Here is a 21,847-nt window from a genome sequence, read left to right on the forward strand (position 1 = left end):
TCTTATTAAACCATAATTCATACGGTGTCGTTTCTACGGATTTTGATGGTGCTCTATTTAAAGTGAATGCGGCTGTCTCTAATGCATAACTCCAAAATGATAACGGCAAATCAGTAAGAGACATCATAGAACGAACCATATCTAAGAGAGTTCGATTACGACGTTCGGACACACCGTTTCGTTGAGGTGTTCCCGGCGGTGTCAATTGTGAAAGTATTCCGCATTTCTTTAAATGCATGCCAAACTCGTAACTCAGATATTCACCTCCACGATCAGATCGTAGAAATTTGATCTTTTTGTTACGTTGATTTTCTACTTCACTTTGGAATTCCTTAAACTTCACGAAAGTTTCGGATTTATGTTTCATGAAATAGATATATCCATATCTACTCAGATCATCTGTGAAGGTTAGAACATAACGATAACCACCGCGCGATGCTATGCTCATTGGTCCACACACATCGGTATGTATGATTTCCAATAAGTCAGTAGTTCGCTCCATCATACCAGAAAATGGAGTCTTTGTCATTTTTCCCATTAGACATGCTTCGCATCTATCAAGTGACTCAAAGTCAAGTGATTCAAGTAATCCATCAGTATGGAGTTTCTTCATGCGTTTCACTCCAATATGACCAAGACGACAGTGCCACATATAAGTAGAATTATCATTCAATTTAATTCGCTTAGCATCAATGTTATGTATATGCGTATCACTACTATCGAGATCTAACAGAAATAAGCCATTCTTTTGTGGTGCTCTACCATAAAAGATATTATTCATAAAAATAGAACAACCATTATTCTCTGACTTGAATGAATAACCGTCTTGCATTAAACAAGATCCAGATATAATGTTCATGCTCAACGCGGGTACAAAATAACAATTATTTAGGTTTAAAACTAATCCCGAAGGTAGATGTAGAGGAAGTGTGCCGACAGCGATCACATCGACTTTGGATCCATTTCCAACGCGCATCGTCACTTCATCTTTCAGTAGTCTTCGTTTATTCTTTAGTTCCTGTTTCGAGTTACAGATATGAGCAACCGAACCAGTATCAAATGCCCTGGTACTAGAACGAGAACCAGTGAGATAAACATCTATAACATGTATATCAGATATACCTTCTTTCTTCTTCTTGACAAGGCCGCTCTTCAGATCAGCCAGATACTTGGAGCAATTACGCTTCCAGTGTCCCTTCTCCTTGCAGTAATAGCACTCACGATCATGCTTAGGGACGTTCTTAGGTTTCATAGGAGGCGTGGCAGCTTTCTTGCCACCCTTCTTGAATTTTCCCTTAGACTTGCCCTGTTTCTTGAAACTGGTGGTCTTGTTGACCATCAACACTTGGTGCTCTTTCTTGATCTCAATCTCAGCAGCTTTTAGCATGCCAAAGAGTTCAGGTAACTCCTTGTTCATGTTCTGCATATTGTAGTTCATCACAAAGTTCTTGTAACTTGGTGGCAGTGATTGAAGGACACGATTAATCCCTAAATGTTAGGAATCACTATTCCCAAGTCACTGAGTTTCTTCGCATGCCCGGTCATGGCGAGCATGTGCTCACTAACGGAGCTGCCTTCTTCCATCATGCAGCTGAAGAATTGTTTCGATGCTTCATAGCATTCCACGGCCGCATGAGTCTCAAAAATAGCTTTCAGCTCTTTCATCAACTCATGAGGATCGTGGTGCTCAAAACGTTTTTGAAGATCGGATTCCAGACTACACAGGATGGCACACTGAACTTGAGAGTACCGAATTTTCTGAGTCTCGTAAACAGCTTTTACTTCATCGGTTTCAGTTTCTGCAGCAGGGTCACCTAGCGGTGCATCAAGCACATATTGCAGATTTCCGCCAGAGAGGAAGATCCTCACATGACGGAACCAGTCGGTGAAGTTGCTACCGTTGCTCTTAAGTTTCTCTTTCTCTAGGAACTGATTAAAATTGATTGGGGACGCCATCTCTACAACATATATTTGCAAAAGTTTAGACTAAGTTTATGACAAATTGAGTTCAAATTTTAATTCAACATAATTAAAAATCTAGGTGAACTCCCACTCAAAACAATATCCCTCGCATTGTCTTAGTGATCACACGAACCAAATCCACCGCACCTATGTCCGATCATCACGAGACAAGGTGTGATTTCAATGGCGAACACTCAAAGTGTTCATCATATCAACCATATGATTCATGCTCTACCTTTCGGTATCACGTGTTCCGAGACCATGTTTGTACATGCTAGGCTCGTCAAGGCCACCTTAGTATCCGCATGTGCAAAACTGTCTTGCACCCGTTGTATGCACTTGTTGATTCTATCACATCCGATCATCACGAGATGCTTCGAAACGACAAGTCTTGGCAACGGTGCTACTAAGGATGAACACTTTATTATCTTGAGATTTTAGTGAGGGATCATCTTATAATGCTACCGTCGCGATCTAAGCAAAATAAGATGCATAAAAGGATTAACATCACATGCAGTTCATATGTGATATGATATGGCCCTTTTGTCTTTGCGCCTTTGATCTTCATCTCCAAAGCACGGACATGATCTCCATCATCTTCGGGCATGATCTCCATCATCATCGGCGTAGCGTCAAGGTCAATGGCGCCGTCTTCATGATTGTCCTCCATGTAGCAACTATTACAACTACTTTGAAATACTACTCAACATGAAATTTAAAGACAACCATAAGGCTCCTGCCAGTTGCCACAATACAATAATGATCATCTCATACATATTCATCATCACATTATGGCCATATCACATCACCAAACCCTGCAAAAACAAGTTAGACGTCTCTAATTTGGTTTGCATATTTTACGTGGTTTAGGGTTTTCGAGAGAGATCTAATCTACCTACGAACATGAACCACAAAGTTGATACTAATGTTTTCAATAGAAGAGTAAATTGAATCTTCACTATAGTAGGAGAGACAGACACCCGCAAAGCCTCTTATGCAATACAAGTTGCATGTCGAACGAGGAACAAGTCTCATGAACGCGGTCATGTAAAGTTAGTCCGAGCCGCTTCATCCCACTATGCCACAAAGATGCAAAGTACTCAAACTAAAGATAACAAGAGCATCAACGCCCACAAAACCATTGTGTTCTACTCGTGCAACCATCTATGCATAGACACGGCTCTGATACCACTGTAGGATAACGTTGCATAGAAAACAAAAAATTTCCTACCGCGAACACGCAATCCAAGCCAAGATGCAATCTAGAAGACGGTAGCAACGAGGGGGTATCGAGTCTCACCCTTGAAGAGATTCCAAAGCCTACAAGAGGAGGCTCTTGTTGCTGCGGTAGACGTTCACTTGCCGCTTGCAAAAGCGCGTAGAAGATCTTGATCACGATCGGTTCCGGCACCACGAACGGGCAGCACCTCCGTACTCGATCACACGTTCGGTTGTTGATGAAGACGACGTCCACCTCCTGTTCCAGCGGGCAGCGGAAGTAGTAGCTCCTCTTGAATCCGACAGCACGACGGCGTGGTGTCGGTGGCGGTGGAGAACTCCGGCGGAGCTTCGCTAAAGCTACGCGGGAGATATGGAGGAGAGGGGGGCGGCTAGGGTTTGGGAGGGGGTGGCCGGCCTCAAGGGGGTGCGGCCAACTTGTGGCTTTGGTGTGTCCGGCCCCCTCCCCTATGCCCCTCATTATATAGGTGGAACCCCAAGTGTTGGTATCCAAGTCTTCGAATAAGACCCGAACCAAAAACCTTCCATATGGAGGGGAAACCTAGCCAAGCTAGGACTCTCACTAGAGGTGGGAGTTCCACCTCCCATATGGGGGGGTGGCCGGCCCCCTAAGGGGGAGTCCACTTCGGACTCCTTCCCCACTAGGGTTGGCCGGCCATGGAGGTGGAGTCCCATGTGGACTCCACCTTCCTTGGTGGTTTCTTCCGTACTTTTCTAGAACCTTCTAGAACCTTCCATAGAACCTTCCGCGACATTTTAATTCACATAAAATGACATCCTATATATGAATCTTATTCTCCGGACCATTCCGGAACTCCTCGTGATGTCCGGGATCTCATCCGGGACTCCGAACAAATATTCGAACTCCATTCCATATTCAAGTACTACCATATCAACATCCAACTTTAAGTGTGTCACCCTACGGTTCGTGAACTATGCGGACATGGTTGAGTACTCACTCCGACCAATAACCAATAGCGGGATCTGGAGATCCATAATGGCTCCCACATATTCAACGATGACTTTAGTGATCGAATGAACCATTCACATACAATACCAATTCCCTTTGTCACGCGATATTTTACTTGTCCGATGTTTGATCTTCGGTATCACTCTATACCTTGTTCAACCTCGTCTCCTGACAAGTACTCTTTACTCGTACCGTGGTATGTGGTCTCTTATGAACTCATTCATATGCTTGCAAGACATTAGACGACATTCCACCGAGAGGGCCCAGAGTATATCTATCCGTCATCGGGATGGACAAATCCCACTGTTGATCCATATGCCTCAACTCATACTTTCCGGATACTTAATCCCACCTTTATAGCCACCCATTTACGCAGTGGTGTTTGGTGTAATCAAAGTACCTTTCCGGTATAAGTGATTTACATGATCTCATGGTCATAAGGACTAGGTAACTATGTATTGAAAGCTTATAGCAAATAACTTAATGACGAGATCTTATGCTACGCTTAATTGGGTGTGTCCATTACATCATTCATATAATGACATAACCTTGTTATTAATAACATCCAATGTTCATGATTATGAAACTAATCATCCATTAATCAACAAGCTAGTTTAAGAGGCATACTAGGGACTTCTTGTTGTCTACATATCACACATGTACTAATGTTTCGGTTAATACAATTATAGCATGATATATAAACATTTATCATAAACATAAAGATATAAATAATAACCACTTTATTATTGCCTCTAGGGCATATCTCCTTCACACGCACGCGCCAGTGCGCGCACGGCGAGCGCCCTGGACGTGCCAGAACGTGATGAGCGCCGACGCTCCTCGCCTCCATTCACCTGCTCCGCTCGCTAGTCGATGCGCCAGACGACCAGCAAGCTCGCAGACACGGTGGTTTGACCATGGGAGCGCCATGGCCAACATCATCGTCGACGCGACGCAACCCTGACCTGCAAGCTCCCATCAAACGCGCCATCGCTACAGAGCCCCTTCTGCGCCGCGATCACGCGCATCATCTTCGCCAGTACAATAGCAACCAGACGCGCCCACTCCTTGCCCCTTCGCAGCCCTAGACCGACGACGACGCCGGCAACCCTAGCTCCGCTCCACGGTCACCTCCCTCTGCTATAAAAGGAGGACTTCTCCTCCTGAATTGAGCACGCAGAACACTTCCTCTCCTCACCACGACTCTCCTCGACCTCTCAATTTTCTCGATTAGCCACCACCCTGCCTCAATCGCAAGATCATCGCCGCCGCCAGTACACGGAGCTCGCCGGAGGAGGAGGCTGCCCCACGCGAAGCCACTGCTACCATCGGCTTCCTCTTCATCGACAACGTAGCCGCGCACATCTCCGATGACCGCCGGAGCTCCGACGAGCTCGCCGACCCCCTACCGCAGCCGCCAGTAAGTCCATCTCTCGTCGGCGACGATGATGCACCTCGACCGTGCGATCGCGTTCTAATCGCACGGCTGATATCGCCCGTACCGTTTCGCTCGTTTTAGCCCAATGACAGGTGGCCCCCACCTTGTCAGCTAGCCCGCTGCGAAGCTGGGCCGGCCCATTTTCTTCTCGCACCGCACAGCCCTTTTAATTTCCCGCCAGCCCACGTTTCAAATTCAAAATTGCAAAATAGAGAAATATATCAATCTGATGTTAACTTTGAAATTTAATAGGGACAAATCTACTGGGCCAAATTTTACAAATTTTATGTATTTGGGAAGCTTAGCAAATTATCTACAGAATGCCACTGGATTGAACCCTAGACCTATTATAGAATTGAATTGAGAAAATAAACAAGGCAGGGATTTTTCTGCCTTAGAATAATTATTAAAAATCAACCATAAATGTTTTTAAGTTAATTCCAACTCCTATAAATCACACTACACTTGTACTAATTGTTTCTGCAAAAATATGCCATGCTTACTTTGAATGATCATGGCCTAGCTTAATTAAAGGACTTTATGGCTATTTCTAGTTAAAGATATTGTCCAAAACTATTAAGAAATCATATGGGAGTTTTTCTCTCATTTAAATCTTGTCACAACCAATTCAAAATGAGGTAGAGGCTCTGGTCATTTAGGTCTCATATGAATTGTTGATGATATTAAATCTTTACCATGTTAGGATTAAATGGTATGAGGTGCTCACCGCATTTAAATCATTTTCTTAAATGATAAGTGTGAGCAGGTTGACTTTGGTCAACCTAGGTCACATATTATTCATAATAGAAATTAAATCTTAATAAGATAATGAGAGGAAATTATTTCTCTAAGTAATTGAAAGTAACATCTAAATTAGTATGAGAGGAAATTATTTATCTTAAATAATAAGAAAAACACATCCACCAACTTAATAGTAATGTGTGATGCTAGTTTAAGTGGTGTGCATCATGAGTGTGCCTAGTCTAGTAAATAAGTTTGGTATGATGATTGTGTACCCCGTATTCGTATTTTAGACGCTAGTACCGAGGAGTATCAAGAGGAGGAGGAGGTCTACTTCCAAGAAGAAGAAGACCACTTTGACCAATTCCCCAACCAAGGAAAGATAATACTCTTGCAAAGTGCAAAGCTCACCATGAGCAAGGCATTACCCATTTACTTTATGCTTATGATCCTAATTCCCAGTTTTACTTTACAAGCTTTACTTACTTTTGTTTATCGAAGTACTTTTTGATTTATGATTCACTTGGTTAGTATTGGGTTAGTACAAGAGTATCAAAGTTAGCCTAGAAGCAAAGTAAAGTACTTAGCACCCCTCATACCTAGATGCTAGTGCTAAATTAAAAATGACTACTCTAGATGGGAACATGTGTTTGTGAAATGATGATGTTGAAAACCTTGGAATGATGAGTCATTTCCATTGAAAGATTTTGAAGGTGAATATGACATGAATTTGACTTGGTGAAATGGCTAAAAACTGATGATTGAGTTGGATGCGATACCATTCCAATTTTTGAGTACCCCCACAATACCTGATTATGGGTAAGGCTTAGCTGGAAATTTATGTGTCTTAGTATGGGTTCCCTCTGAACACACATCATAGGGATTATGCTTGAGGCTGCCTCCGTTGTTGAGAGATGATGTGAATTGAGGTGAATTGTACGGCCAAGCCCTGTGCCGTTCCCGGATTAACAGTTGGTTTTCACCGGGAGGCCAAGCTCATGGGGAGAGGTGCCTATACTAGGGTGTGTAAGTGAAAGGTTAACGGTTGATGATCCGCGTACTGAGTTACGATTATTCGGGGTTTACCCCTGACGGATGTAATCAAATGTTGTGGCACAAGTGTGCAACCTCTGCAGAATGTAAACCTATTCAAATAGCCGCGTCCGCGGTCATGGACAGTTGGAAAGGCCATACTGTTTCCGTCATCAAAATTTATATCTTTGTGACTTGTGATTTTGAACTTGAACAGTGACTTTGAATTTGAATCACAACAGAGTTGTGGGAATGCCACTAATGTTCCCACTTGAGTTAGTTAGCACATGAGAAATTGTTTACGAAAATGTTTCTAAACTAAAACTGGCTTTATGCAAATAACCTTAGAGCTTAGAACACTCTCTATAATAATGTTAGCACTTCCATTAGTATTAGATTGCGAGTACTTAAAGTACTCACGGCTTTGTCCCTGGCTATTCAAATGGCCAGAATATGAAGCCGAGCAGCAGTACGAGGATGACGACCAGCAGGACGTCTACCACAACTAGGAGTTTCCGACGTCAAGCGTTGGCCTGTGGACTAGAGAGTCCTTTTATCTTTATGCTTCCGCTATGAACTTGTGTTGTTTCGTTGATCAATAGATCAACTATTCGTGTAATATGGATCATGTGATTCCAATTTGTAAGACATTATGGTTTGTAATGAATGATGACTGTGATACTTAACTATTATGACTCGCAACAACAATATTCTTGGGATTGCGATGTATGACATAATAGGCATCCGGACTTAAAAACCCGGGTGTTGACATAGCGTAAAGGCATGACTTAGGTTCGACCGCTTTTGGAGTCAAGTTGTTTCCGCTGTTGTTTGTTGAACTACGGCCTTGATGGCCTATGATGTAAAACTTCCATAATACTTTTAATTCGGTACTTTAATGAATGATGTAATTTGGTATCAGTTCGGTTATGTATTCACGATGGAATGATCTTGGGATCATGAAATTATATACATAACAGGAGTTTCGGACTGGTAAGTCTAGGGCCCCACACCTCCCCAGTAATTTGTTTGTAAATAATTCCTTTTCAACGGCGGCGACAACATGTGCGTCACTACGCAAATGCATAATGCCACTTTGAATGCGTACGTTTCTTTCTTCGTCATTTCCTTGTCATGAACCTTGGTCACGATCTTCTCGATTGCGTTGATCTTATTCTCCCTGGCACTTATACCAAGTATCTTGCAAACTGTGGCTACGACATCTTTCTCAGGGTCTGAACCGATTGGCGAACCGCAGCAAGGGATTCCTATGATTTTCCCAAAATCAGATGCATTGAACACAATATCTCTTCTGAGTCCAATGCTAATCGCAGATGCCGCCTCGTCCACATGGCGATATAGCCCACACGAGAACCCCCTGTTCGACCTTGTCACAAATGGTATATCCAGAATGCCTGTAAAATCCATCTCTTTGACCAGCTAACGTTTCTCCTCTCCAAATCCATCCATCAGCTGGTACATTTTCTTCACACTGCAGCGAGATTGGATGACCTTTTTCCTTCTCCTTGCCTCCTGCATGTGGAACCGTTTCTGCGATGGGATCATCGTCCGCCTCCACTTCTTCACCAGATACTAGGTTGGCCGCATCGTCAGACTCTTCCCCTGAGTCTGTGGAGGAAAATGCGAGACTTCCGGATCCATCGATGTTCTGATGCTCTGTTCAAAATGCCGCAGCGACTAACATCAAGATATACCACAGTGACTATCTATACCTAATAATAAAAGCAAAAGGGTTTCTCCCTCTATCGTTCGTTAACAATATTTTTTGGACCGTTTTGCCCTCCCACCACATATTACAAACTTTTGGCAGGTACCGGTTCGTTACTTCTTTCTGCCGACGGAAAATTCCCCTCCGAACAAATTTCCTCACCGATGAGGCATTTGCTCGATGCAGTTCGCCCGTTCTGCGTGAGGGTGCGGGAGGTGCTCAGGCGTCGGCCGCTCCGGAGTGCGGACGGAAGAGAAGAAGATACGCGCATCAGGTCCATCTCCTGCACGCGGACGACGCGGCTTCCAGGGCCTGCCCGTGAAGCTCCGCCCTTAGATCGGTTGGCTGGGCAGGGTCTGCAGGTTACCGATGGCGATGATGAGAACCACTACCCCCACCACGGAAGTGGCCAAGAGCGGGAGCTGCCACAGCCAGCGGGAAGCGCGGAGGCGCCGAGTCCGAGGGCATCCACGGCGAGATTCAGCGCGTCGAGCGTGGGCGGCTGAGCGCCTAGGCTTCCTCCATCTCCGTCCCCATTTTTATTGAGCACGGCAGTTGCTGGATCGGACAAGGAGAGCGGCGCCATGCAGCGAACCAGAGGAACAAAGTGATACGGGGATTTGTCCCTTTTTTTTATTGTGGGTAGATACGGGGATTTTTCTGAGTAAAGGGAAGTAAACGGTTGGCCAAGAAATTGGCAATTCGGCCCGAGCTCCGGCTACCATCTCGCCGTCGTCCATCTTGCGTCAGGTGGAGGCGTTAGCGCGGGTCAACCGGCATGGCCGAGCCGGCTCGACGAGCTGGATCCGGGGCCCGCCACGCTGTGCGAGCAGGAGCAGAGGTCGCAGATGGGTGGGTGCCGCCGCACATGTACCTGGCGCGGCGGGGCGTCGACCGTAGAGATCAAGCTCCTGCCATCCCGACCTGAACAGAGCGACGGAAGGGAGATAGTGGTCGACGGCGGCAGCCGCAAAACAACACAAAAAGTCCCCAATCGACATCGATGCAAGCTCCCGCGGAAACCTACCAGCGAGGCCTCGCGCCGCCGGCAAGGGCCCCGCCCACCCCCATCGACAAGCGCCGCCGGCTAGGGCCCCGCTCACCCCATCCTCACCTGCCGCTCGCTGAGACGCCCGCGCGCCTCCAGCTCTCTCGCCCACCGACGCGGTCGCCGGCCTGCCTCTGGTGCTAGCTCCAATCGAATTACGGACACCCACACCACCACGGCGGCCTCAGAGCGCGCTGAAACACGCCGCCCTCCCCGTGTCCTCATGTGCTTCGCTCGCTGACACGACACGAGGTGAAGATGAGCGTGGCTAGGTGCGAGGTCTCCATCCAGAGCAAGGCGACGTAGACGCCATCGCGGTCGGCCGGCCTTGACAGAGCCGCTGATGCTGTGGAGGTTCCAGGCGATACGGAGCAGATGCTACTATGTGGTGAGATTTTGATTTGCATAATTAGCAAGGAATCGAATGCCATTTAGTTTAGTTTAATCGGCGTTGACGCAGTGTAGACATTGCAGTACTTGTGTATATACTCCAAAGATACAGGCTCATTTTCAATTTACAGCGATTGTTTTTCATTCGGTGAATTTACAGAACAGTTGTGAGATGAGCTATTCCAATCGAGAAAATACACACATACCAAAGGATATTTTATCGGAATTTCCTAAAATAGCAACTTTGATCAACGAATATAAATGGCTGCACTTGCGAGTATCAAAGCAGAATATCCATTCTATCCTACTCAAAATCCATCTGCAACATCTTTGGTCCTCATGTATGAATGTTGGAATATGAGAAAGGAACCTAGCTCATATAATTGACCTTTATATTAGACTGTTGGAATTATGAGTCACTCATCTTATACATCTAACAAGACAAGTTAATGGTTGTTATTCAGATGCTACTTTGCTACACTCATGACGACCTAGGATCATGTTGTATTAGCTCATAGCCAACTGGTCAGTTTCTGTGGAGCTTATAAGCACAATATTTTCATGGCCTCGTGATTTCTAATCGTCCATCGTATTTTGACCGGGTACTAAAAGTGTGACCATGTCCTGTGTTTCTTACACCAAATGAGCTTTATTAAGTTTTTCATTGTTACAAGAGTGATCTTTCCATATAGGTGGAGGACATCGGCTTGACCTGAGCTTTCGTTAGCTTTTCAGTGCTTTGGAGTCTTAGAAAGAAAATTATTTGCATTTCGGCATTATTTTTATTTGTTTGCTTAAGCTATTGCATCGTTAGCCTAATCTCATTTTCTCTTCGGATGTCAATCTAAAGGTAATAGCTCAACCAAAATACCAACTAAGGTTACAATAAATTTTCTATGGCATGGATTCAATAAAAAAATTAACATATAGCAATACACGAACGTGTAACTATAAATTCGTTGGATTCATATATCTTAATAAAATTTAAATGTGGCGTCACCATCATTACAAGTTTATCGTATTACAAGTTGGTGCAGCGACGAGCTGGCAATCTAACTCATCAATGCCACGAATAGGAGAAAGCGTGATTTATAAATAAACTATGCATATAAAGAGGCTTTTTGATTATGTTCTTCATGAATAGGAGAAAACATGATCATCGTCATTGATGGTGGCAAAGGAAAGTGTCAACGCGGATGGTTTGCATGAGCGTTTGAGTATTGGATTCTCCCGGTGCAACGCACGGTCACTTTTGCTAGTAAACATCTTTGATATATGTGGAAACTCGCGGAATGTATGCAAGCCGGTGTCAATCAAAGATCAGTTCAAGATCCGTAACATAGAGCTCATTTTCAGTATGTATCTATAATATGCCAACCAGATCTAGTCAATCTACGAAAGTATGCCTCGGCCCTGTCCATCGAGGAAAAGAAATACCCGGTCTCTCGCGGGGAAGCAATGCTCCTTTTTCTGTAGCCGCTCCCATTGTTTATCCAGCACCTCCCGTTGTCGGATCTGGAGCAACTTGTTGGAGGGGAGAGAAGGGGGCATCTGCGGGAGGAGGAAGACATGACCAGCCTCCCGACAGCGCCTAAATAAGAATATGGTCCCTCCCTCCCCGCGTGCCCTAATGCTCTGCACGTGACCGGCACGTGCGAGACGTGTCCACTCGTTTTCCTATTCAATTGGAATCCTGTTGATTTATGTAAAAGTATTTAGTATCCTAAATAAAACTATCGAAAGAACGAAGTAACTGCAAAACTCGCACGTTGGAGACGAATGGTTGGGCCCATTCATGAATTTAAAATAAATTGCTTGATATAAATGTTTGTCTTATGTGGTGATCACATGTGTAATCTCTGTAAACAGATTGTCTAATGAAATATATGGTTACATAAAAAAAAGATATGGTACGCGCCCATCGTGGCCCAATCATAATCTATGGTCCGCTCCATCAGAACCTAGAAGTACCGTTAATGGAAACACATAGTACTTTGGTAAACGGATTGATTCCTACGTCAGCGATGCATAGCGGAATACGTGTTGGCATGCAGCATAAACAGGACATGAAAAAACGATATATGTTTATACATGCATCTCGATCTACTAAAATAATGATATTACACGTGTAATACCACCAAGGAAAAACATGCCTACCATTCTGCGGGGGCTATCGATGGTGGTCCTTAACAAAAACACCAGTGTACCTGATATTTACACCATGCATTCTCAAAGTGTAAATCCTTGTAAAATCAAAGACACTCGTGTACTTATAGCGGCAATTAACAGAGTCCGGCTATTAGAACCATGATGTACTTATAAGAAGCATAATAAAGTACATCGTGTGATATCATAGAGTCCCATTTTTCCAGACTGGTACTGTTGATAGATTGCCTATGCTGCGATAAGGATTCTTACTTGGACCATATCATGAAGTATATCTCAACCATTTTCGTAACAGCAAAAAGTCCACGTTAGTGATCCAAATTATGCTTGACGAGCATTGGTTGGACATTTAATATATCCATTGGAGAATTTCTCGTTAGTCCGCCTACATCAAAATACCTGCGATAACCCCATACTCTAGACACATAATCAACTTCGGGTTTCTCGTTAGGTTAATACTAAGGGATTTCTATTTTCGTGCCCTCGGGTTCTTAGTTGTACTCAGTTTTCTCCAGGTCCTTAGTTTTTCCTCAGTTTTCCCCAAGCTCTTGTCTGAAACCCGCAAAAGGAGCTCGGACGGGAGGATTCCCGTTTAGTTGACCGTTGGTTGGTGCTGGCAAGTGGGGCTGCTGTTGGTGCCCCGTAGTGGACACGTCTCCACTTATCCAGATCATCGTGGGACCCACAACTTGTCCACGTTAGCGCGCCGAACCCACAACTTACCCAGGTGACCGTTGCAAAATGGAAGCATGAGCCAGCCCCTCGCCCGTGCCCGTGCCATTGCCTCCCCTTTGTTTCCCCGCGCCCCATTGTTCTTCTTCTCCGCCAGTGGCAGCCCTTCTCCGGTAGGCGGGTGATGTCTAGTTTCTCTTCGACCTTCTGTTCTTCATGGCCGCAGTATGCCATGACTGCCCACGCCAGGAGCCTCTAAAGCGTTCGATCTGTAAGACGGACAACAACGGCAACCGTGGATGTGAGTTCGTTGCATGCGAGAGCATTCCATATAGAGAGGGGGATAAGGTTAGATCTCGCTCCAATTTCTCTGTTTTCTCTCGATTTTCTTGTTACTCCCTCGAATTTGGGATTTAGGGTTCACGTTGTTGTTTTCAGATCCTGAAGAAATGCAGGCATTTCGAATGGATCAATGTGTACGTTCAGAGGCTTCAATTACATGAATCAATTGGCGCTATTGGGGAGCGCAATTTGGGAGGGGGGACTTGCTGTAGAGAATGCGGCGGAGAGAGGAGCCGTTCCAATATTGCCTAATGCTCCCAATGCAGGACTGGTGGAAGTGAAGGGAGAACTGAAGAAAATAAACAAGTAGTTAAGGCAGCTGATCGAGTTGAAGAAGCAAGCTAATCTGATGGCTGATTGTTTTTTTGTTGTATAATTGCGATCGGATTCTTATCATTGCTCACCAGGCGCTAGAAGTTATTACAAGGGATACCTTGTTACAAATACATTATTCAGTTATATGTACTTGTAGTTGTTTTCAAAGTTAGTGTGTGCATTCACCAAAATTACCAAAAAAATAAGTATATCCCAAACTATATTCCCTAAAAGAAAAGGAATGCTAAAGAAAGTTGATAATTATTAGAGGGGTGACAAATAATCCCTTCACCGAAATCCCCCAAATATGCCAAATATGTATGTCTCATCTTTCTACCAAAGTTACCAAAACTATATTCCCTAAAAGAAAAGGAATGCTAAAGATAGTTGATAATTGTTAGAGAGGTGACAAATAATGCATTTACCGAAATCCGCAAATATGTATGCCTCATGTTTATACCAAAATTATATCACTTTTGGGCGTTTCAAATTACCAAAACTATATCCCAAACTATATTCCCTAAAAGAAAGAAAAAATGCTAAAGATAGTTGATAATTGTTAGAGGGGTGACAAATAATGCATTGATCGAAATCCGCAAATATATATGCGTCATATTTATACCAAAATTATATCACTTTTGGGCCGTTTCAAATTATCAAAACTATATCCCACACTATATTTTCTAAAAGAAAAGGAATTACAAATAATGCATTCACCGAAATCCGCAAATATGTATGTCTCTTGTTTACACCAAAATTATACCACTTTTTAGTTTAACATTTTTAGATCGTGGAAAATAATGCATAAATAGAGGGAATATAGTTACGTGGCAAACTCGTTATTGCACATAAATAGAGGGGTGGCACTCTCCACCGACAGAGAGAGAGAGGAGTGGCCACGAAGAGAGAGCGAGGGGTGGCCACGAGGAGAAAGAGAGAGAGGTGGTCACGAAGAGACGGAGAGGGGTATAATGCCCCTTAGATCAGTGGATCAACGGTTCGTGGAGTCGATCCATGCGACAACGGCTCAACCAATCAGGATAAGTTTGGGCTTCTGTTAGCATTTGTGACAGCTGAGGGCAAAACTGAGTAGTACTAAAAAACCAAGGGCACGTAAATTGTAAATAGACTAAGGGATTCAAACAAAAGAATTACAAAATGAAAAATTCGTCTTTTGTACAATATAATTCATATTGAGCTACATCAAATTATTTGCAATTCAAATATACATGAGTGTGACAATTATGACATCATTTAGACGAACTATGTTTTTGGGGAAGATGTTTTGCAAAGGGGTTTGAGTGGAAAACCATGCATCTTCATAGCTACTAGTGATTCTGAGAAGTGGCAATTGGTGGTAAAACTTGATTTATCTATGTTTGTTAAGGTTTTCTAGGTGGCAGGTTGCGTAGGAAGACTCCATGAGTAGGTGCTACTATGTTTTTTTGGATTTTTTTGCGCATGAAATGACTCAGTTAGCTATGTGAATCTCATTTGTTGACTCTGTGTTGACCAGCTACTTGAGGGTAAAATTGAGTATAGATAAAATTTATGTATAAGGCCCGAGGTTATAACTGAGTACACCAAACGTCCCAGGGTTAGACTCGTGTCGCGGTGCATGCTGCAACCGTGCATAGCGGACGCGTGTTACGGTACACGCCACCTTCGTCTTTATAGAGCCCCTCTTTCTCTCCCTCGATGCTCGCCCACTCTCTCATTCTCACTGCAACCGCCTCTCCTATCCCATCATCTTCTCCACAACCGAAGAAAAAACCCCGAACAAAACCGCCGGCGATGGAGAAGAAGGAGATGCCCATTGTCGGCGCATCGGCCGCCGCCACCGTCCAGGCTCCCGTCGCTTGGCACCCGTACGAACCAGTGCCGTACGTCACGCCGGAGAACCCCTACGACACCAGCATCGTCGATGACGAGCCGGAGGTAACCCTTTGTTCCCTTGTTCTTATCCCATTTCAATCCTTTTGTGTTAGATCTAGCGTTATTAGGGTTCGTCTGTTCCTAGTTCAATCCTTTTGTGTTAGATCTTGCGTTATTAGGGTTCGTCTGTTCCTAGTTCAATCCTTTTGTGTTAGATCTTGCGTTATTAGTGTTTGTGATTTGCTTTTGTTTAAGATTCGATTAACTTATGTGAGTAATCAATCTCATCCGGTTAATTTATGCCGATGATGATGAATATTTAGGCACAAATTGATTCAGGGTTTGATCAGTAAATAATTGGTGTGTACAATTTTTTTGTGCATGATCTTTGGTTTACTGACTCAAATCCTGGATATACGTGTGTCCAATGCAACTGAGGTTACCTCTTTTTTTCGAGCCCATATTATCATGCATGATCTTTTGTTCACTCTCTGTTCCATCATCGTTACAATTGACTCCGTGTTTTTTGCATGATCTTTGGTGCTACGTGACAGGTGCAGAGCAGCGACGTCGACAACGACGACGAGTCCTTCCACACCAAGACTCGTCACGTCCTCAGGAGGCTGCAGTTCGGCCATAATGATGGCCACTTTGCTCTAGGCGTTTACAGATGCCCCTTCTGCAACAGGAAGCTCTGCGCCACCGACTTCAACTACCTGGTGAACCATGCTGAATCCATTGGCAGATGCGGCGCTAGAGTTGGAACGACCGTGAACGTGCATGCGTTCATTGCCAACATAAAGCACTTGGGATTCACATGCGCAGCCTCCAAGCGAGTCACATGCGCTACCTGGAGGCGTTGAATGTGCCTACTGCACTCTCTGTATGTGACTGCTCTATCTGTAGAGCAGCTTAAATTCATGTAAAATATAGCTTATGTTGTATCTATCGGTACTACTGTCGGATCTGTCGTGAATATATCTATGCTATGTTGGCTGTTGTATGCAGCTTATCCTATATTTTCTCTGGATTTGTGCCCTAGATTTCCTACCTGATTGGGTAAAAACAAAGGCATAACGAAATAAATGGCATTGAAAAACAGAAGGAGAAGGTGCTCTAGATTTGATACCAATTTAGGCTATCAAGAATGAATAAGATCGAGCGAGAGAGAGGAAAAAAGGTACATTGAAAACTGCTAATCTGGGCGAAAGAGACAGAAACCACTCGTGCCCAGGTCCCGGACCCACACGGCTCCACACGCTACGGCCCCACACGCTACGGCCACCGCTCCGCTCGTATGACCAAACACGGTCTCGTCCTGTACCACACGGTCTCTTCCTACCAGCCCCACACGACGCGGCCCCAGACGACGCGGCCCCACTCGTCAGCACGGAACGGTCAACTTAACGGGATTCCTCCCGTCCGAGCTCCTTCTGCGGGTTTCAGACAAGGGCTTGGGAAAAACTGCGGAAAAACTAAGGAGCTGGGAAAAACTGAGTACAACTAAGTACCCGAGGACACGAAAATAGAAATCCCTAATACCAATGCCTCGTGGAGGGGAGGGGCATGCACGAATCAAAGTGAATGTGTAAATTGATAATCCCCTCCGCAGCAGATGTACATACCTTTTTGCCACAGAAGTAGCACCCATGTAGCCCATATTCACTGCTCTCACCAATAGCCTGGAATTGCTAACAATTTTGCCCATGGTGCGATAAGGGTTCCTACTTGGAACATATCATGAAACATAGGGTCCCATTTCTCAGATTGGTACTGTTGATAGATTGCCGATGCTGCGATAAGGATCTTACTTGGACCATATCATGAAGTATATCTCAACCCTTTTCGTAACAGCAAAAAATCCACGTTAGTGATCCGAATTATGTTTGACGAGCATTGATTGGACATTTATAGATCCATTGAACATTTTCACGTTAGTCCGCCTACATCAAGATACCTGCAATATCCCCATACTCTAGACACATAATCAACTTCGGGTTTCTCGTTAGGTTGAATCCAATGCCTTGTGGAGGGGAGGGGGCATTCACGAATCAAAGTGAATGTGTAAAATGATAGTCCCCTCCACATCAGATGTACATACCTTTTTGCCACAGAAGTAGCACCCCAGTAGCCCATTGTCAGCGATCTCACCAATAGCATGGAATTGCTGACAAATTTTTCAATGGTGCGATAAGGGTTCCTACTTGGAACATATCATGAAACATATTTCCACCGTGCTGGTAACTGTAAAATTTCTACGTTAGCGATACAACATTCGATTGATGGGAATTGATTTGAAAATTATAGAACCATTAAAAAAGTCGCGATAGTCCAATTGTATAGACTCCCGTGGTAACCATCTAATCTAGCCACCACATTAACATCAGGACGCTCGTTAGATCCTCAATAGCGGCGATAGAACTTTACTAAATGAGTCGCGCATCGTGACCCCCCTCCCTAAACTAGTATAAAACAAATGCAAAAATCTTTGCGCAACAAAAAAATCCTCGTAGAATCGCCAGGAACCATCAAAGGAGCTCATTAGAAAGAAACAAAGCATGTCGTTGGAGCGATGTTTTCGTATGGTATATAGTCGAGCGCTGTGCACATATCGTAAATACATACCATGTTTCGGTTGAAGCCCGGCGATCAGGGGATACGTGAGCACCCCTTAGCTACTCGACACGTGTCTAACTGCATCCAATAACCAAAACGAATGAAGACACTACAGGAGACACTGGAGCCTCGCGTGGTTCAGGTCCTAAAATAAAGCGGTGCTTTTGTCCCCTTTCCTCTTCTACAGACGCCCACGAAACCATCCACGCGCCGCCGGCCGGCCTAACTCTTCCAGGCGACCTCCCTGCACGCCCCGACTTCCCTTCGCGCCATAGCCGCCGCTTGCGACGGAATCCGGCGAAGATGGAGTCGCGGGCTCCTAACGAGGGCTCGGTGGAGAATCAGCCACAACGGGGCTCGTAACGCGGGCTCGATCCATGAAGCGCCGTCTGCATCGTCGCTGGCGGCAGGGCGGTGGGGCGAGTCGCCGGTGCCAGGGAACGGACGCCTGCAGCTTCCGCCGTTGTAGACCACGCGCCGCAGATGCTTGATGCAGAGCGAGTGGCCAAGGAGGTGGGAGAAGTGCTGGTCGGCTCCCTCGTCGCCGTCCTCGCCCCCGCTCCCAACGTCTGTCGGTCGGAGCAATCTCTCCTTCCTCTGCGTGCCAGTGGCTTTCCCCCACGACCCGGACTGCTTCAACAACCCACAACCTGCAGCTCCCCAACGACCCACGACTCACGACCTGCAACTCCCCAACAACCCATGCGGCCGCACATCCCCAACAACCCACGACCTGCAGCTCCGCTGACCCGATTCTTGCTCGCCAGTGTTGGAGAAACATGGTAGCGAGTCGAATCCGTCTGCCACATCTGGCCGCTCTGCCCGGACGCCCTGCTACGGTGGCGGCGCCGGGGCCTACGGCGAAGCAGCGGGAGCAGGCGCACCGTGGTCGCCCCGCCTGCATCGAGTGCGGGCTTGGTGCCCTCTGAGCGGTGGTGCGAGCACATGGATGGCCGGAGCAGGAGCAGCACGCGGCCTCGCGTCTAGGCAGGAGGAGTAGGGGCGGCGCGCGGGCCTCTCGTCGGTGAGGGAGGAGCAGGGGCAGCGCGCGGCCTCGCGTCTAGGCAGGAGGAGCAGGGGCGGCGCGCGGGCCTCGCGCAGGTGGAGGGCAGCGAGCAGGGGACGTGCGGTGGTCAGAGCAGAGCACGAAAAGGAGGGTGGCTCGTTTCTACCAAACAACAGCTGAAAAAAGCATTAACGCCGTATGGTGGCCGTGAGCCAAAAATTGAATCTCAACGTTCATCTAACGGTGGCTAGGGCGTGCTCACGTATCCTCTTGATCACCAAATCCACTCTCTACCATGTTTTACCATGCGGCTCTTATAAAAAACGACTAAGCCGGGCACGATGTGGTATCATATAGTTCTTTTTTGTAGTGTCAAACTGCTCCATTCGGGAGAAAAGCCTTTCATCCGAAGTGTTTGTTGTAAGAATGACCATTTGACCTTATCATAGGCTTTTTCAAAGTCGATCTTGAGGATGACCCCATTCAACTTTTTATGATGCCTCATGTATGGTTTCATGCAAGGTAACCACACCATCGAGGATGTATCGGCCTTGCATGAACGCAGTTTGAGTTGGTCGCACCACCTGATCATCCACTGAATTAAGTCTAATAGTAGCTACTTTAGTAAAATTTTAAAACAGACATTAAGGAGACATATTGGTCTAAATTGTTGGATTCGTTCAACATCGTTAACCTTCGGAAGCAAAATGATCTCCCCAAAATTAATACGAAACAATTCTAATTTCTCTGCGTGGAGTTCTTCAAACAAATCCATGAGGTCATGCTTTAATTAATAACTTTGTCTTTGGTGGAAGTGTGGCTATCAAAGTTAACGATGATGTGGGCAACTACTTCCAAACAAAGAAAAGTTTGAGACAAGGCGATCCCCTATCTCCAATGTTATTTAACATTGTGGTGGATATGCTTGCTATATTAATTGAGCGTGCTAAGGAAGATGGGCAGATCGAAGGAGTGGTTCCCCATCTAGTTGATGGGGGATTGTCGATACTGCAATACGCCGACGACACGATTATTTTTATGGATCATGATATAGAAAAGGCACGAAACCTAAAATTAATTTTATCAGCGTTTGAGCTACTTTCCGGTCTAAAGATTAATTTCCATAAGAGTGAGTTGTTTTGTTTCGGTGAGGCCCAAGACGATGCTAACGAATATGCCGAGATATTTGGCTGTGGTTTAGGCAGTTTTCTAATAAGCTACTTGGGTATCCCGATTCATCATCGGAGACTCACCTTAGCAGAATGGAAAATAGTCGAGGAAAGGTTGCAGATAAGACTTTCTAGTTGGAAAGGAAAATTACTATCTCTGGGTGGAAGATTGGTCCTCATAAATTCAGTAATCACGAATATGGTACTATATATGATTTCATTCTTCCAGCTACCTAAAGGAATTCTTCATAGATTTGATTATTTCCGATCAAGATTCTTTTGGCAAGGAGATAGTGGGAAGAAGAAATACAGGTTAACAAAATGGAATGTAGTATATCGTCTGAAAAATCAAGGTGGACTTGGTATCCACGACTTGGAGATTAAAAACAAGGCCCTACTAGGCAAGTGATTGGCCAGGTTTTTAACTGAGGATGGTGTATTGCAGACCTTGTTGAGGAGGAACTATGTAGGCTCAAAAGCGATTTCTCAGGTTATTTGGAAACCTGGGGATTCTCACTTTTGGCTGGCATTATGGCAACTAAAAATCACTTCTTCCCACATGGGCCGTTTTCCATTAGAGATGGGTCGGAGATACGGTTCTGGGAGGATAAGTGGTTGGGTGCAACCACACTTCGAGAACAATATCCTGATTTATACAGGATCGTACATCATAAGGATGTTACTCTTGAGAGTGTGATGGTAACCTCTCCACCAACTATGACATTCAGGCGTGATGTAGTCGGTCCCCGCTTAACTTCTTGGAATGAATTGCTACAAAGATTAGCTCCAATCCAACTGGTTCAGGGGAAAGATATTTTCCGCTGGGAACTTACCAAGAATGGTTTATTCTCGGTAAAATCCATGTATGAAGCGTTGAGAACCTGTCCAACCGATACTAAATAATAAAAGCATTTGGAAGTTGAGGATACCACTAAAAACGAAGGTGTTCGCTTGGTACTTACGCCGTGGTGTTATCCTCACTAAAGATAACCTTGCAAAGCGAAACTAGCATGGTTGTAAGAGATGTGTCTTCTGTCATGAAGAGGAGACGATAAAACATCTCTTTTTTCAGTATCAATTCGCGAGAGCTATATGGTCAATCATTCAGATAGGATCTAGCTTATACCCACCCCGAAG

At 45.1% G+C, this 21,847-nt stretch overlaps 1 long non-coding RNA gene across 1 annotated transcript in view; it reads left to right on the top strand.

Moving 5' to 3' along the window:
* The window catches only part of LOC127300167 (uncharacterized), a 29,492-nt gene extending 21,211 nt beyond the window's left edge, over positions 1 to 8,281 (top strand). Inside the window, exon 5 of the long non-coding RNA XR_007850962.2 lies at positions 7,833 to 8,281. This is a non-coding gene — a long non-coding RNA (uncharacterized lncRNA). The remainder of the gene's footprint in view (positions 1 to 7,832) is intronic.
* Positions 8,282 to 21,847: the final 13,566 nt, after the last annotated feature.

The sequence above is a fragment of the Lolium perenne genome, chromosome 5 (assembly GCF_019359855.2).
Source record: "Lolium perenne isolate Kyuss_39 chromosome 5, Kyuss_2.0, whole genome shotgun sequence".
NCBI classification, from domain to species: domain Eukaryota; kingdom Viridiplantae; phylum Streptophyta; class Magnoliopsida; order Poales; family Poaceae; genus Lolium; species Lolium perenne.